The 18119-nt window shown below is 46.9% G+C and overlaps 1 protein-coding gene across 4 annotated transcripts in view; it reads right to left on the reverse strand.

Moving 5' to 3' along the window:
- FOXP1 (forkhead box P1) overlaps nucleotides 1-18119 on the reverse strand; it is a 625834-nt gene that overhangs the window by 392208 nt on the left and 215507 nt on the right. For all 4 annotated transcript variants that reach the window (XM_062201264.1, XM_062201263.1, XM_062201262.1 and 1 more), the window contains exon 3: nucleotides 9089-9183. The gene's annotated coding sequence lies outside the window, so the exon portion shown is untranslated. The remainder of the gene's footprint in view (nucleotides 1-9088; nucleotides 9184-18119) is intronic.

Below are 18119 nucleotides of genomic sequence, written 5' to 3' on the forward strand. Positions count from 1 at the left end.
TGATTAGGAGGCAGAAGACAAGGGCTAACTGAAAAATGCCAAGGGCTCACCTGGACAGACACCTTCCACCAGCAGCTCATCACGCCCATCACTTACACTGCTGATAGGACCTGAAAGACATGTCGCTTTCACTGGGCTGACATACTTTACAAGCCAATTTCCCTAGGTAATTCAAAGTCTGGATGTAACAGAGAATTTATCGGTAGACTAACGATATTTAAGTCCAGCAATCCCACCTTTCTCCCCTTGGCTGCCTGACCGCATTCCTGTTTATGTGTGGACACTACACCTGTTGTCTCATTCCTGTGAAGTCTTCCAATGCCCCTCCAGCGACCCCTCCCCAACCCCAGCAGCGTTCTTGTAGCTTCTCTGTCACCTAATTATAACTGACCTTTCTGTCTACCTAGAGATAGAAGGATGCTGAAACCAAATACCTTGCCTTAGGATGCCAGTGACAGACGGCAGGTGGATGGGTGGATAGGAGGATAAAGAAGAGGAAAGCAGGTAGTGAATGAACTCCAGGCTCCTCTAGTAGAAGGTATGGCAGTATTTCTCAATCAGAGCCTACATTCAAGGTAGCGAATGCCACTGGAGATGTCCCAGTGTTAGGAAGACAACATTGTGAGAAAAACCCTCATAGATGGCTTTTAGTTGTAGGCTAGCTGGAGTAGGTTCTGTACATCTTGCAAGTTCCATGTATTTGCCACGCATCAAGGACGTTGTCTTACACAGTAGACACACACAGTCCCATTCCCAGAATTCTGCCCCTTTCCTCTGAAACCAGCACCCCTCTCACCTACTTTTTACTGTCCTGTGTAGGCCACACACCACCCACTGGCTAGGGAGACAGGCCAAGTGTGCCATCACACCTCCTGCCACACAGTCCTGCCCCAGCCCCAGAGAAAAGTTTCAGTGACAGGCACAGGGCACACAGCAGACCAATCACTGAGGAAGTTGCTAGAACTCCTAAGGAAAGAGTTCGCTGCTGGAGATGCGATGAAAACAGATTTACGAATGCTTATCTGGGGCTACACTTTCATGAAAGAATTCGACATGGAGCACAGCACAGCCGAGAGATGGAGACTGAAGCTCCACGGAGAGAGGTGGACCTTCTGCTCCGGATGTCCCAAAGCTGGTCCTACCATCTGACTTTTCAGTATCCCTTAGAACCAAAGAGATCTACAAGTTTTGTAGGCAGTGTTCAAAGTAGCCTATTCTCTGCACTAACATACAGATTTTGATACTTCAAACCCCTTACGTAAAAATCACTCATCTGTGGTCCCTTGGAACTGGCTTTCCTGTATTTTTTCAAGCTGAATATTTTAGTAACGCCTGTAGTTCGAAATCGTTGGCCTACTGCATGACAATCTGTAATTCTACTGACCGAGAAACTAAAGGTCTCTGACTGTTAGCCAGGGCTGTCACTCAGTACCTCAGATCCTTCACCCAGGTAGGTAAATCAAAAGGCTCCCAGGTGAGTGCTCCCAAAATCTAAAGGGGCATTCCGCACCTTCTGGCTGGGAAAAGCCCCAGGTAGAGAACGGATGCTTTGGGAAGGAGACCCTCTCGCCAGCCACACTTTTTCACACAGGTGATTGAGTGGAACAAATCAATTGTTGGGTGGTCAGAGCCTAATCTGAGATCAAATGCGGGCTACAGAGATGAGGTTAATTAGAATAATGGACCAGAGAAAAATGGCTCAAAGACCTAGAGGAAATGTCTTAACAGGCACATCCAACTGGAGATGGAAGGGTGCCAGTGCAGCGGTTGTCCTTGTTCCTCCTCACTCTGGGGCAGTCTTGGCGGTTCCCAGAGCTCTTGCATTAGCAGGAAGAACTAAAGCATTTGCAACACCCGAGTAGGATCACCGAGGTCCCACGGCTCAACATGCAGCAGACGGGCAGGCCCAGGGTGGAGACCCTATGTCGCAGCAAGACAATGCCTACCTGTCCACACCCCGAGAAAACATTCGCGTGGGGAAGACCCAGTGGCACAGTGGTACAGCCAGGTCACCAGAGCAAGGAAGTTTCCGGTTCAAATCACAGCTCTGGGCCTTCCACACACAGGAATCTTTGTGAGTCATTTAACTCCTCACCTCGGTTTCCTCATCTGTAAAATAGGCCTTTAGGATATAATTACCTCAGAGAGTTATTTTGAGTTAATAAACATCCAGTGCTTAGAATCACGTCTGGCGGATACCTAATTCTCAGTAAATACAGATATGAGACAGCAGCTGTTTCAGAAGCCAGAGTGTTTCTCTGAATGACTGCTCTCGGCTGGAATTCTCAGGTTTAGCTTTTGCATGAGCTTTAGACAACTCCCTTTCTTCTCACTCAATTTTAAGGGAGAAAGAGGAAATCATATATGCGGGGTATTAGTAATAGTATGAAATGCAAATTATTCTAGGTACACATATCTAGATAAACCCAAGAAGGCCTGAGCGCCACTTATTCTAGGAGTAAATGCAGAGACTGCGTGGCTAGGGAGGGGATTTGAAGTTGGGAGAATGAAATGACTTGGGACAATAGGGATGAAGATGAGGCGCAGGCTCTCAGCTCAGCACACCAGGGGTACAGGCCACTGGCACTGAGAAACTCAACCCAGCACACCTGGACCAGTGTCACCGGCCCCAGGAGGCCACGGCCCCAAACCGGACCATGAGGATGCAACAAAAGATCAATACACTGCAGGGGAGGTGTCCCAGCAAGCTCCCAGTGCTTCCTGCAGATCCTCAGGCACCAGGGCACCGGGGAGACAGCAGGGTGAGGTCCAGGAGCCTGCCAGTGTCCTGTGCAAGCCTTCCGAAGTCTCCGATCGCATGGATGTTTCCCTTTTCGGGGATTATTATTTCAATGTCTGAAATAATACTGGAGACAGGTGTTACGTATTTTTGGAGATGCAGAAAACTTGGATGTTAGCTACCCAGAAGCTTCCTTGGAGTCTAGCAAAAGCTCTTCTTCATTTGGTCACTCACCTTGCCTGACATATGTTGGATTTTATCTTTTTCTTTACTAAAAATGACACAGGGAACCAAAGTTGATGGCTTCAACCCTATTTTAAGCATGTATTGTTATTTTTTTTTTATTTGACAGAGAGGAAGGTCTTCCTTGCATTGGTTCACCCCCCAAATGGCCACTACGGCTGGAGCTACGCCAATCTGAAGCCAGGAGCCAGGTGTTTCCTCCTGGTCTCCCATGCGGGGGTGCAGGGCCCCAAGCACTTGGGCCATCCTCCACTGCCCTTCAGGGCCACAGCAGAGAGCTGGACTGGAAGAGGAGCAACCGGGACTAGAATCCGGCGCCCATATGGGATGCTGGCGCCACAGGTGGAGGATTAACCAAGTGAGCCACAGCACCGGCCCCATTATTTTTATAAGTTGAAAGGGTATAAACTAATAACATAAATGATCACTTTAATATCTTAGGTAACACCTTTTTTTCAACAAGCCATTTAATAAGAATATGTGGCTTGATATATTTCAACCTTTTCCACCGAAAATAAAAAGTTATGTGATACAAAGAGAGTTGGGCCCTTATCTGTGCTTTAGCCTTTTCCTTTTTCTTTCTGTTGAAAGGCATAGAGACAGAGCTCCAACTACTGTTTCACTCCCCCAGAGGCCTGCAACAGCTGGCTGCCAGAGCTGGGAGCTGGGAATGGTCACCAGGTTTCCCACCGGGGTGTCAGGGACGCAATTACTTCAGTCATCACTAGTGCATCTCAGACTCGCATTGGCAGGAAGCTGGAGTCTTGAGTAGAGACGGGACTTGGACCTAAGTACTCCAGTGTGGAGTAAGGGATGTGGGACATGGGCACCTTACCTGCCAGGCTAAATGCCTGCTTCTTCCCGTGCTTTAACTTTTACATCACAAAATCACAATGAATAACACATGTCAAGCACTGACATGCTGGAACAATACAGCACAAATAATAGACCATCGTCTTTAAGCAGGTGAAAGAAATTGGTGTTCACAATGAAAGATATTTATATCTCACTCCTTTCCATCTATATAGCCTTGGATTTTCAATCAAAAGAGGAGTGTGTGAATTTTCAGGGCAGATATATCTAGTGTACTTTAAAAAAATAATGGAGAGAACTTATAGAAATTTAAAATGCTTTCCACTGCAAGGCAGGTATCAAATCAGCTCTGATTAACTTAAAGGTGAACCAAATCCCCAACAAGATGGCTTAATCACAGGGCAGGACCTTAAACTCCACATTTCCAAGGTTTTGCGGATGTGGGTCAGGCTTCACACACTAAGGCATCCCAGTGGGTGAGGTATACTGCTTGTATTATCTGAGATGGGGCATTAAGTACCCAACAGCTAACAAGACAACAATCAGAAAACAAACCATCCCAGTGTTGGCTCAGTTTTTACTTTCTAGTTTTCAGGTCAATGCAGCACCTGACACATGAGCACCTATAGTGAGCAATCAACATTCTTTGCTATCTCTGCCACCTCTAATGTGGAGGTGGCAAGAAAACTCAAGAGGAATTTCATTGGCTGTCATGGTTTGAATATGATTTGGGCGCCTGAACTCATGCAGGAATTTGGTTCTCAAAATCTTACGTTAACAATCCTAAGAGGGTAGAAATTTAATGCCATTATGGTGTTTAGAGGTAAGACTCTTGAGAAGTGATCAGATTGCAATAGATCATTAGGATGGAGCCCCCAAAACTGAATCCCGGTGGCTTTGCAACGAGGAAGCAGCCACACGGAGACAGGTGTAGACAGAAACACACTGTCTCTTTCCTGGGAACATCCTGTGCTACCTCAGGACTCTGGCAGCAAGCACGTCATCATCAGAGGCTGAACCAACAGAGCCACCTGACCTTAGATGGTGAAAATCCAGAATCATGAACTAAAATAAGCTCCTTTTCTTTATAAAGTGAGCCTGCCTCGCGTATTATAATGTAGGCAGGCCGACAGATACACCAGCACAGTTCTCGATAGTGTTTGCTGATTTTTCTAAACCAACAGTACAGTTATTCTGTTCAGGGTCCTAGGCAAAGCATTTTACAGGTATCATTTAACCCTTGTAAGAACACTCTGAGATGGGTAATACTGCTATGAAACTGAGACCCAGAGAAACAAAATAATCCAACCAAGGACAACCAGCTAGTGAATGAAAGCACTAGGATCTGAGCTTGGAAGCCAACGTTGTTAATCAACCTCCACCTCCAGCCCCAATATGATTTAGGACCAAATGGCAAATGATTCTATCTTCATGGGGAAGATGATGCACAGCCCCTTCCAAGCAGAAGGAGCAGAATACTCCTAGAGAAAACCCAAGGGTGGTCTCCCATTCCTACAGTAGAGGTGATGACTCCTCACCCAGGTGCAGCCCTGAAAACAGAGAAATTCACAGGGACATCCCCAACTGTACGCGGACTGATTCAACAAAGCCTGACTGTGTGCATGCCTGTCGCATCCCAGGCACTGTGAGCGCCAGGAAAGCCACAAAGGATGAAACAGACCTGCTACTTGCTACTTATCAGGTCGAGAGGTGTGTTCACCAAGTGACAGAAGCGGTAATCAATAAAACAAACAAGAGCAAGAATACTGACAAAGGGGTAGGGCCGGTCCTTTAACACCAGTGGTCAGCAAAAAGCTCCCCAAGGAGATGAGGTTGGGACTGGGCACTGATGGGTTGTGAACAGGAGTGCTGGAACACACTGAGCTTGGTCCATGCCGACTCCTCGATGGTCCAGGGGCAAGGACAGGGTGTGGCACAGCGAGGGTGTTTATGGAAAATATTGCAAACTAAGTGGCAGAAGCACAATTTCCAAGAGTCTTTTGAACAGGCAGGTCCTCCCGGCCACTATCGCTACAGAGCGCATCCGGTCAAAGCAGTGTCAGTGGGAGGCAGACCCAGGGCCCGGCCCAAGGAAGGCTCGACGCAGCCTCCCTGAGGCGGAGTCGCCGTTCAGGAAGTGATCGCTGTCGGATCCTCATTACAGGTGGGGAAAGACTCCCAGACTCCCACTCGTGTCACCCAACCGTGCTGGAGAACTCAAGAGACAGGCACGGTTCCAAAGCCACCACTGTGACCCAATCTTTGGGACATGCAGTCAAGCACCCCATCCACGATCTTTGCCACAACGATGCAGCAGCTTCTGTACGTGGGGGACACTGTCCTTTGAGGGCCAATGCTAAGAAGATGTGTGGGCACCCAGGGCCTGCTGTGCACAGTCAGCACAGAAGCAGAGAAAGGGCAAGAGGCAGAAGACTGACATCACGAGGCAACAGCCTGCACACGCGAAACCCTACAGTGTCAGATTACCATCAGCGGTGCCAACTTGAAAGCAGTGAGTGGATTCTGCTTGCGAGGCAGGCCCACGGTCTGCATAAGTCAAAAACGGAACAGACAAAGAACTGCACATCTCTGGGAGAAGGCATCAACACGGGGCCCAGAGATCTGAGCTCCGGCAGCAGAGGTGGCCACTCGTCCACAGGGCTGCGGGCATCTTGGAACATGGGCAGGAGGGCCACCTCCCCCAGCCTCGGCTAGAGTTCATAAGGGAACACCAGGGGAGATGCCACGGGCTGGGAAACAGACATCGTCCCCCAGAGAGACATCCACCAACGCCTCAGCCAGAGGATGCTAAAGGGGCCCGGACGACAGGGACCTCAACCACCTCACCTGGGGTGCCCAGGGCAACGCTGGCATCCACTGCACACCAGGGCCTTTGGGAAGTTCTGGCAACGTCTCACTCACTCCTCACAGTCAGCCTGCTCCTATTATTGTCCCTATGTTCCATCTGAGGAGGCTGCAGGCCAGCAAGGTTAAGCAACCTGCCCAGGGTGGCTCAGGCAGCAGGTGCAAGAGGTGGGACTTGAATCTAAGGCCTCCAGAACAGAGCAGAGCAGGCACCCACAGCAGGCAAGCTGATTCACGGCACCCACAGCAGGCACGCACTCTGCGCTTGAGAACGTGTTCACACATTTCATGGACACCATCACGGGCCAGCAGAGGCAGAGAACAGAATCTAAAGCACAGGGGAATAGTTTTGCCCAGGTCTTGGAGTTGTCCTAAGAACAGAGGGGCAGTGAGAAGCCATCAGCGATGTGCTGTGCACTTACTGGGGCTAACAGCAGCGGGTACAAGCCTGCACATAGCCAGGAACCTCACACTGGTCCTCAGGCCTGACAAGAGCATGTATCCATGGGAAGAAAACACTCTGGTGTATGTGCAACTCTGAAATTTAATTTAATGTATAGTACTCTGGGGGGGGGGGGGGAACGTATTGCTCAGGTTTGCCACGGCACATTTAGTAAGGATTCTGTGGTCCTACGGTATTTACTGAGATGTGTATCTGCCGAGAATCAAACAGGCTGAAGCTCTAACATGTGTAAAACAAACAACATGTGCGTCAACAGAACACACTAGGGAGTCACTGAAAATTTAAAAACACGTAAGAAAGAATCACCGTCATGATTTTGTGTAAGTAACCACAACTGGCACTCAGTAACCAGCCCCCTCTTCCTCCTTAATAGTATTAGCATCCAGCATGTACCTGGGACACCCACCTGCTCTAGTTAAAGGCTTCGTTTTCTAAGACGCCCTTACAGTGAGGGGTCGCTAACAGGACGACAGTAGAAGACACGGGGGAAAGTTACCGGGAGAGCTCTTTCAAGAGGTCTGCCTCAATGGGTAGGACTACCTCTTGTGTTGCTGGAATGTCAGCCTGTTTCCTTCAGGATGCAGAGGTGATGGCCAGAGAGCCGGCAGCCACGCCGTGACCTTGAGAATGCAGCAACACCACTGAACAGGTGAAAGAGAAGGAAGGCATGCCGCTCTCGCCAGATGTCTTTTTGAGAGAGACATTCAAGTAACTCTTTTGGGCAGTCGTTATCTGTTACTAGAAAATTGCTCTTATCTGATAGAAGGATAGGAAAACACGTTTACACGATGAATTTCAGGAAGAAAAATAAAAAACCTAGAAAATTCGTGGATCGGGATTTGATTCCTCCTCTATTCCCAAAGCTGTTTGTTTGGGTCTGACTTTTTCCCTTAATGAGCACTGCTGGTCTGGGGCAGCGTGTTTGCCTAACCTGTCTCTATGTTTTGACATGCACGACTTGTGAAATTCAAACATACTTGTAGACATCCAAAGCATTATTATTTATTAAGGCCTGTATTAAAGGTGGAAGATCTTAAAGCACGCTCAGATTCTGATGATTAAAGGAAATTTAATCGCTCTTCATTGGCATTTGATCTTTAGCCTGCCATAATCTACCCCGTATATCCCTTCATCCATATTTGATACTAAAAAGACATTTCAACAGCTTGTCCATCAACTGTAAAAGAGAAGGAACCGGCAGACAAACCACATTACTCAGAAAATAAACGCGCTTTTCCCCACACTCATTTAGCTCATGAAAGCCCAATGTGATTAAAAGGGTGAAGAAGGCACACTCCTCGAAGTGAGCCAGAATGACTATACGGAGCCGTGCGTGTGCGTGTGCAAACGTTCAAAGCGTTTTCAAGTACATTTTATCTTGTTTCAACCTCACAGCTATGCCCTGCAAGGTATGCAAGGCAGGAGTGTATTTTATGGCTGCTTCTTCCAGAGAGACGGACTGCTCGGAGACAGAGCCACTGGCAACCCAGAGAGGTGTCCGGGTTACAGGTTCCTCCCCCTGCTTTGATGCAACAAGGTTACAGGCGGCCTTCACGTTGAATATGGCTCATGGCCCTTGTCCGTGAACAAGGGCTCCCAGGGGCACAGTCACACCTGTTGGTGTGTGCACTGGACATGGCTACTTCTGTGCTACGAGAGCAGAGCTGGCTGGTTGCAAGAGAGACCGCACAGCCAAGAAGGTGAGCATACCGAGAGTCTACCAACCCTGCCTAGGTCACCTCCCTGCCAACAAGATCAAGTTATGGACTCTTCTTAAAATGCAAAGCCAGTGACGGGGGGCGCAGGGAGCAACATATACACGAGATGCCCAAGAGCTTCCAGAAGTGCTGCCTGTTAATGAGATCAGCCACTGTTTGCCATGGGATCACCAACTACTGCATCACCTGCCCAGGTGGAGGGCAATTTTTGGGCCGTATACGGTGTTGGTGGTGGTTGCCACTTACCCTGAACTTGTAATGTGTCTCAGAGCCATAAAAAACCTGGAGTCACAGGTAGGGGGCATGCATAATGCCACAGGACCGCAACACACCGAGAGACACTGAAAGCAAAAAGAAAAGGCGAGGTTAAGACAATCTGCAGGCTGCGATGCTACACAGAAGATACAGAGGCACGAGCCTTGGCCTTCCCGGCTGCACGCCACACTGAACCTCAGCACAGAGTCATGTGTCCAAGTGCAATCTTGTCCCTTCCCTTCTAGACCCAGCACTCGGCCTAGTGCGTTATAACCCGAGTTCAGTACAGAATTACAGTAGAAGGATAAAAACTCCCAGTCTTGACGGCACTACCACTCACTTAGTGTCCTTGAACTTGGCATAATGCCCTATTTCTTAGGCTGAGTTCTCATAATTTGAACACACTGTGAGAAATAAGGGTGTGAAGCCCCAGGAGGCCCGATGATGACGTTACGTTTTGGTCTTTTAGCCTCTCCCAGTGCATCCCATAGAAGCAGCAGGGGACACACACATGTACACACGCCTGCACGCACACATGCCTCTCCCCACCCCCAAATCAATAAATGGACAAGCTCTCTCCTGTCAGCCCCGCCCCCTGCAGCTGCCTGTGAGATGCAGATTTACCCTGGCCTCCTCATGGTCACAGCACTGCACGTGCTAGGGCTGCACGCCTTCCTGCCCGAGTCAGGTTATTAGTAGACCATTTACCAAACCTAATTCCGAGTAAGTTCAAGTTGCTGGTGAACAAGTCAACTCATCCCCCAAGCACTTTCAGAAAGGTTTTGCGCGACGCTGTTGGCAGCAAGGTTTCCCAGGCCCGCTCTTTTCTGTACAGATCCTTGAGAAGATAATGCCACCGAGAAGGCCCTTGGGATTACAGAAGGGACTCTCTCACATCAGACAACGCAACCACAGACAGAGGTGACAGCATGCACTGCAGGATGTGTGTGGTTCTCTTTCAACAGCCAGTCACTACGCTGTGAGCGTGCAAGCCTCCAAACCCAATCACACGGAGCAGCTGAAGCTGAGGAGGCGCTCTGTGACGTTTTCTGATTTGAATAGTCACATCTCTCCAGAAACTCCGTGCGCTGTCCGTCTGTCTACCAGAGCTCAGGAGAGAGTTAAGAGATGGTACTTCCAGAGGGTGTCTCTCGTAGATCCGAGATACATTGAGGCCATAGTTGTCCACGGTGTGCTTTCTAGGTGTTGGTTGTCTCGTGTCCCTACCCTGTTTGCTTATGTACCATGGCTTCAAAATCTTCATTCACATACGATGTGCTGTGTTGGCATTATTCCTCTGAAACAAGGCAGCTTAGGACTCTGATAAGAATGCATCAAATATACTTTTTTAGGATAATTTCAGGCAGCAAAGGCTGTAATTGTTCAAAGTTAATTGGTGAACTCATTAATGAACAACTGCCACCCCGGGAGAGGGGACCACTGTCAGCGGCTCATCAGAGTAATGAGATAACAAAGTTAATGACATTGTCTACAGTGGACTTCCACTTCCTCCCGCTCAGAGTCTGCATTTGTGAACACTGCTTCCGACACCCCGGTCTGTGTGTGCTGCTCTTCACAAAAACTGCTCGCGGTGGACTCCTCGCATGGAAGTCAGCACATCCCAGCCTTCACATCAGGGCAGAGCGAATGGAAAACTTTTCGGCCCTTTATTATCTACTTGTAAAATGTTATAAGCCTGTAAACTAGTTAATTTATGAGCCGTGCTAATAATCTGCTCACACTTGATCGCAGGTTTCACAAATACAGTTTGTGGGAGGATAATTTGTAGGTCTGGCTTCTCGGCTAAGGGGACACTAATGTGACACAGTAATGTGACATTGACGGCGGGCCACACTAATGACCGCGCTCCAAGACAGGGCTGTCAGCCTGTCGTTCCAGGGAGAAGCCAACCTGCTCTCACTGCGGCTCAGGACTCGATGCTCAACTAATTATTCAGACAGCGACATTAATGAGAACCCTCATGTTTATTTTCAACATACTAACCAGTGCTTAGCTTCCATTTGTCTGATATGGTCACTGATTAAAATGTGTTTCATGAATAGCAAATGTGAACTCGCACATAACAAAGAAGCACCACAGAAAAATAAGGGACGGCTGCTTGGGAAAACCAACCTGGTCAACTCGCTTTCTGACTCCAACGCGGTCAAGGACGAAGTGACAGGCAGCAGGAAATGCCACGAGTACCAGGCAAGGAATATTTTTAATCACACATGTCCAGGGACGGGCTTGACTTCTGAACTGAGAGCCCTGGATCTACACGGTCAAGAGCAACTTCTATTTCAAATAAACTTCATTAACTTTGCGAGAGCAAGGGAAGACTTTAAGTGAATTTTTCCATGGAAGAACCAAACAGTCTGCTTTCATGTGCTCTTTCAGCCTTAGAAAAGATTGATCTTTGATTAAACTGTCTCAAATATGATCCTCATAAACATTAATAAGTGCAGGTGTATCCTTTCAAACTGAATGTAAAACTGTACTGTTGTTTCTTTAAAGGGTTCTTTAGCATGCTCTTATACATTTTGTTTGGAGTCTTACTAAACCTTGTAATCAAGTTCTTTCTACTTTAAATTAATTTCCTATTTTGGTATGATAAATTTTGTCCTTCATCTAATGGTGATTATAATCCTAAAATATTCATATAATCATAATTTGAACTAAATAACTTTTTTTAAAAAAAAAAGTGTGCTCAGATCTATTAGAGGTGTTAGAAAAATACTCCCAGGGTGGTTCATTATAAGAGGTTCAATTTGAATTAAATAACAGTGCTACTATTTCAACAAACGCTCGATCTGCCATCCGGATGAAGAATTCTCCTCAATACTGTGTGTGAGTTCTGATTTTATAAAGAAAGCAAAATAAATACGAGTCCATGTAGATCACTTTGGGAACGAAAATGTCATTGCATGCCGCATGCAATGTTTCTTAAGTATGTATTTCTAAACTTACTCGCTAGAGATAGATCTGTAATTTTAGAATGCCAAAATGCCTAAATGGCACACAACATGTGGGAGGCAGATTCAGACTGCAGGCTAATTTTTAAAATATACTTCACCAAGTACCAGATAAATGGTTCCCAACCATCATGAGCACCTCTGAGCACTGCTACTTCATGGGCACCTGTTGGAGACAGGTTCTTAGATAATCGGCACCTTGGGCAGCTGGTGTGTGCTAAGCACCTGCCCCCACAATCTCTCTACAAAGTACGTTCTGTCTGTGGCAGAGGCTGGGTACATGCCCACCACGTGCATTTCTTCTTCCTAGGCACCTGGTTAGACTGCATCTCCTAGCATCCTGTGTGGCTGGGTGGGGCCTTGTGTGGCCAAGTTCTGGTCAAATAGTCGGAAGTGGGTATCTGCTTCTTCTACTGGGATCCTGAGGCCTCAGGCACCACCCTAACACCCTCTCTTCCTCTTTGATTGTACACCGAGAGGACAATTCCTGCTTTCTGAGATAGAGGACCCACTGGACCAGCGAACTCCAGTTCTGGGAAGAGCACATATAGCACGGAACCACTACCATTCCTGTCCCCATAAACCACTGCCAGCTTTGAACTGCCTAAGAGATACACCTACAGTGGGTACACCTGCACTGGGCTAAGCCTCTGTGGTTTTGTTGTTGTTGTTGTTGTTACAGCTTCTAATACTCTCACTCAAACGTGTGGGACTTTCTGATAGTCTCTGGGCAAACCTGGGTCAGTAAAATGCTGTGGAATTGGAAATATTCCAGAAGGTATTTCTGCCTGGTGTCCATCCATTCCTTTAAGTACGCTCAGGGTGGAAAAGGGGAAAGAAACAGCTGAAGATTTTCCTGAGTGTGTCAGGCAAGTCTTCCCTTATTTCATCTTCATGTAGCCCAGTGAGTAAGTTTGACTCCCATTTTACAGATGATACTACTGACCCTCTAAGAAGTAAAGTACAAGCAAGTACCAAAGCACATTGATCCAGTTGACATTTCCCTTGCTAACTGCCTAACTGGTTTTTAAAGAATTATTTATTTTACTTGAAAGGTGGGTGAAGTTACAGAGAAGGAGAGGCAGAGGCAGAGAGAAATGTCTTCCATCTGCTGGTTCACTCTCCAAATGGCCTCAATGGTCAGAGCTGCGCTGATCCAAAGCCAGGTGCCAGGAGCTTCTTCCAGGTCTCCCACACGGGTGCAGAGGCTCAAGGACTTGGGTCATCTTCTACTGCCTTCCCACCTCATAGCAGAGAGCTGGATCAGAAGAGGAGCAGCTGGGACTCGAACTGGTGCCCATAAGGGATGCTGGCACTGCAGGCCGAGGCTTAGCCCACTATGCCACAGCACCAGCCCCTAATTGGTTTTTAATATCCAAAATTTATGGAAAATAGATATTTCTAAGTTAAAACATTTTTGGATGCTACTTAAAAGTGACAAATCTAACATCCTCCAAATTTAACACAACATTTACAACAAAAAAACGTGTGAGGGCAAAGTGTCAAATTGCAATACAATGGGTAGAATGTCGGGAACTTCCACAGAGGTTTTGAAAAGCCAGCAAGGACCAAAGGGAATGTGTTTCAGATGTTCTTGGTGGCGAAAACAAAAAGGTCACATTTCAAAGAAAACAAAATGTATGCTAAACCTATATTAACTGTTGGGTAATCAATGTTGTACACATTTTTATAGAATGGGATAGTGGCGAACACACATGAGGCATTTTACTATATTTTAGTTATAATTTAGAACAGAGATTGATCAACTGTTCCTATAAAGGAAAACCAAGGGAACATTTCAGGCTTTGCAGCCATAAGCTTTCTATTTAACTACTCAACTCTGCCATTGTAGTAGGAAAAAACAGCCACACACAATGCATAAACAAATGCATGTGGTTGTGTTGCAATAAAACTTTATTTACAAAGACAGGCACTGGGCCACATGTGGCCTGAGGGCCATTGTTTGCCAGTGTGGGCTTTGGAAAATTGGAAGGGTTTGCAGAGTCTTAGCACATTAAGAGTTTTCCTGCATGAAATGGGCCCTGGGGAGGATTTGCACTCGGAAGGTCGGACCGCCACGAATGGGTAACTGATATGAAGGGGGAGGAGCTTCCATTTGCCAAAGATTCAAATGACAACAGCTGGCAGCACCCAGCTTCCACCACGGTCACTTCTTCCCCTAAGTCCTGCCACCTTCCCACGGGCCCATGCCCCCACAGAAACAGCTTCCAGGCTTCCAGTGCATTTCTGGGCAAAATCCCAGTCATATTTGCAACAGAAGAAAAACTGGAAGCTTTTCCTCAGTCAGTAGAGCAGGCCCCTGTGTTAAGGTTAACATAGGTAACGGTTACCTTAAGGACTTAAAGTGACCTTCCATTATGGACTTTTTTTTTTTTTTTTTGGAAAGCAATATAAATAACATAGAGATATGTTAAATGCCATAGGAAGAGTGAATGCCAGGAAGTCAGAAATGACATCCATCATTAGTTTTACAATCAGGCATGAAGTCTCCCTAAGTTAGAGTTAAACAGCTCTCTTAGATTTGGAGGATGTTCTTTGTTAACCAGTTTCAGGGTAGGAGCTATGTGTCCAGTGACTGAATATGTCAGAAGTAAAGTATCAAATCCATTCCCCACTATTCCTCAAGACTGTTAAGTTATTGTAAGAAAAATCTGGTTTTCTTCTTTTGGGGCGGGGGTGGTGGCAAAGCTCTGAGACATATACACATGGATTTTTTTTTTTAAAGTCTCAGTTCCCCAGTAATGTTTTATTTTAACAGCTGATGTACAAGATGATTTCAGACTTACAACGGTTAAATTTTCGGAATCTTGTTTTACCTAAAATGTCAATCAAAACAGAACAAATGCAAGAAAATTTGAGTCCTGTCTGACACAGGAAAATGCAGTCACTAAAACTGAAACCGGGGATGGGGAAATACATGCAAATGCTTGTTGTGATGTGCCCTGAAATAAATAACACAGACAACTGTATCTTTAGTAATTCTAAACTATATAAAAATATGTGCAGAGTGGGTGTTCAGTCTAGTCATATGTCCCCATCAGAGTACCTAAGCGCCAATCCAGGCCCTGAAACCCAACTCCAAGTTTCCTGCAAATGCAGACCCTTAGGGCCAGTGGTGAAGGCTCAAGTAGTTGAGCTCCTGCCACCCAGGTGGAAGACATGGACTGCCCGACTTTGGCTTGGCTCAGTCCTGTCTGTTGTAGGCATTTGGGGGGAATGAACCAGCAGATGGGAGATCAAGCTCTCTCTCCCTCTCTTTCTCTTCCTCCCTCTCTCTCTCTCTATTTCTCTCCCTCCCTCTGCTTATCCAATAAATGTATTTTAAAAATAAATAAAACGATGCACCAGGCAATAACAGAAAACATGAAATTTAGTGTTTGCCCTAGAGGGATGAGATTTACAATTTTTGCACTTTCTAGATTTTCTAAAACAAAGTAACTTCTAAAGTATTAGGTATACAATCTAGAAGTGACTTGTTGCTCACTTACACTCACGTATTAATGGTTTCTGACTGCCCATAGTGTTTATGGTATCCTGTGCTCTCAATTAACATTCCTTGAAGCAACTGAGGCGACCACCTTACTTTTTAGAAGTCCTCTTAATGAGATTCCATAAATAAATTAAATTTTTATACTTCCAGCCTTTAAAAGGAATTAAATAATTTTGTTTAAAGAGGTTGATTGCTTGCGGATTATAGCTGTAAATAAATTGCTGGATGCAAAATTACACTTTCTTCTCTTTCCTTTTTCCATGATGGCACACAATAATTTATCTTTTAATAACTTCAAACAATTCTGAGTCATTTGCTCATTAAAAACAAAATACATCTTGATCACGAAGCTTGGCATTTCATAAATATTTACCCCAAATGCACTGCCTGCTTTGAAGCTGGGCTGGTAAGCTCCTGATTGACAGGCAGCTTCTGTGCAGGAGGGAGGAGCCCTCACTGTCAGCTGGGAGAAGGGCGCCATGCTGCCTTCGCACTCACGCTCTCCCTGGCGGCTCTTCCCCAACAGCCAAAAAACACATGATACACGCGATCATCGTTCATCACTGATCCTCCCTCTCATCCTGAATTCACCCCCTGCCTGCATTCTCTCAATGGCTCCCCAGCACTCTAGAAACCAAAAGCTGTCCCGTGACCTACAGGCCCCTGCGTGGTCTGGCCCCCACAGCCTTCCTGGCCTCAGGCTTAACAGCAGAACTCCACCGGCCCCACCAAGCTTTCCACGGCGCCTTCTTTGTGCAGGGCCCTAACATTGGTGGGGAGCAAGACTCAAGACAGGTGAAGGTTTCAGCTCCTCTCCTGGGGGCCACCACGCTCAAGGATTCAGCGGGAAAACCAGGGTATTTTTCCTTCTTTTCCTTTTGTTGTTTTAGAAGTGCATTATAAGGTAAACATACTTCATGTGTTCCGAACAATTCCTCATATCATTTTTCTGCATGAAAATAAACTGAGATTAGTAAACCAAAAATTTAAGTCCGCAAAGCAACTTCATCCCTCTCCTGAAGACATCCAAATTGGCCCACAGTCCTCACCGAGCCCAGAGCAGTGAGAAGCAAGAAAGCTCCAGTTCGTCCTCAGCATCACCCTGGACCTCTTTCCCCCAGAGCGGTCAACTCCAGGAGCAGACGAGCACAATGGTGCCAACTGCAGAACACACACAGATCCTGCGAGACGCGAGCCACAATGCATGGACCAGAAGAATGCATGGACTTGGAGTCACCACCCGGGGGGAGCACGTGATCTGATGTGGACGCACTGCAAGCTACAGCTGCTCCTCCTCAATCCAGCCCGCTGAATCCCGCAGAGGAAGAAGAAGACGAGCTCTTTGTTGGGATTTAAACGAAAGACACTCTCCTCCTGGCATGCAAACATTAAGTGTTCTTGCGGGCGAGCGTTCTTGCAGGACTCTAGCGGAAAGAGGGTGCTTATTGGGGAGCAGGCTATAGACACGGCAGGTGCTGTGCTTCGTTCCGATCACACCTCAGCAGCTAAGTCTAAACACAAGGGAACTGACCCCATCTCATGGTCTTCTTCCTGGGTACACTGGAAGGCTATACTGCTCCATTTCCCTGACAGCTATGACCGTGTGACTGACGTCAGGACAATGGGATGTGGCCAGAAGCAACAGGCACCACTTCCAAGCCTGATGCAAAGACGACAGTGCTCCCTGTGCCTCTTCCCAGTGATCCCGGAGGCCCCAGTACAGGATCCATGAGTGAACAGCTGTGCTCCGACATGAAGGGAACACAGCGTATGCCTCTGATGTGTGAAGCTACTGAAAGGTGTGGGCTGTCACAGCAGCAAGTGCAGCACATGCTGACTACGATGGTTTATACTTCATCAGGACCCACCTTAATCAATACTATTCCTGGCTTTGCCTCCCCTTCTCCCACCTTCACTCTTTAGGACCATGCCTTAGTCTCTTGTCTTCCACGAACCACTTGTTATTAAACAGAGCGGCAGGAAATCAATTCTTCAGGAACACATTCATGGAACAGTGACTTTCTCTGTCCTTACCACGTGCCAGCCACCATGGTTGTGGCAGAGGAGAGCCTGAAGTTGAAGCAAGCGAGGTCTCTGGCCTCATGAAGCCGCAGCCTACCAGGGAACACCAACTAAAGCACCTGGGAATGATCAACACAGAGATTTGACCTAAGCACAGAGGTCAAGGAAGAAATGACATTGAAGCCATTAAACCAAAGGTGAAAAGGAGTCCACCAGGTAGATGGGGCTGGCAGGAGAAGGGAACAGTCTTGGGCTTTCCCAATGGCGCTGTTGGTCCAAACAGACACGAGCCAGCACAAATACCAAGTCTTGACAGAATCAATCTTCTGCCTTCTAGGATAACTTGAAAAACAGAGCTTGGGAGTGTAAGGACTTCCAAGTGGAAAAGGCGGCCAAATATATTGAGTAATACAAAAATAAAAGAATGCTATTACACTCCATAAAGCGTCTCAATGGTGTAACTTAAAACAAAACACTTGTTTTTCTACCACTGACAGGGAGAAAGCGGGGAGTTATT

Source organism: Lepus europaeus, chromosome 9 (assembly GCF_033115175.1).
Source record: "Lepus europaeus isolate LE1 chromosome 9, mLepTim1.pri, whole genome shotgun sequence".
Classification (NCBI taxonomy): Eukaryota; Metazoa; Chordata; class Mammalia; order Lagomorpha; family Leporidae; genus Lepus; species Lepus europaeus.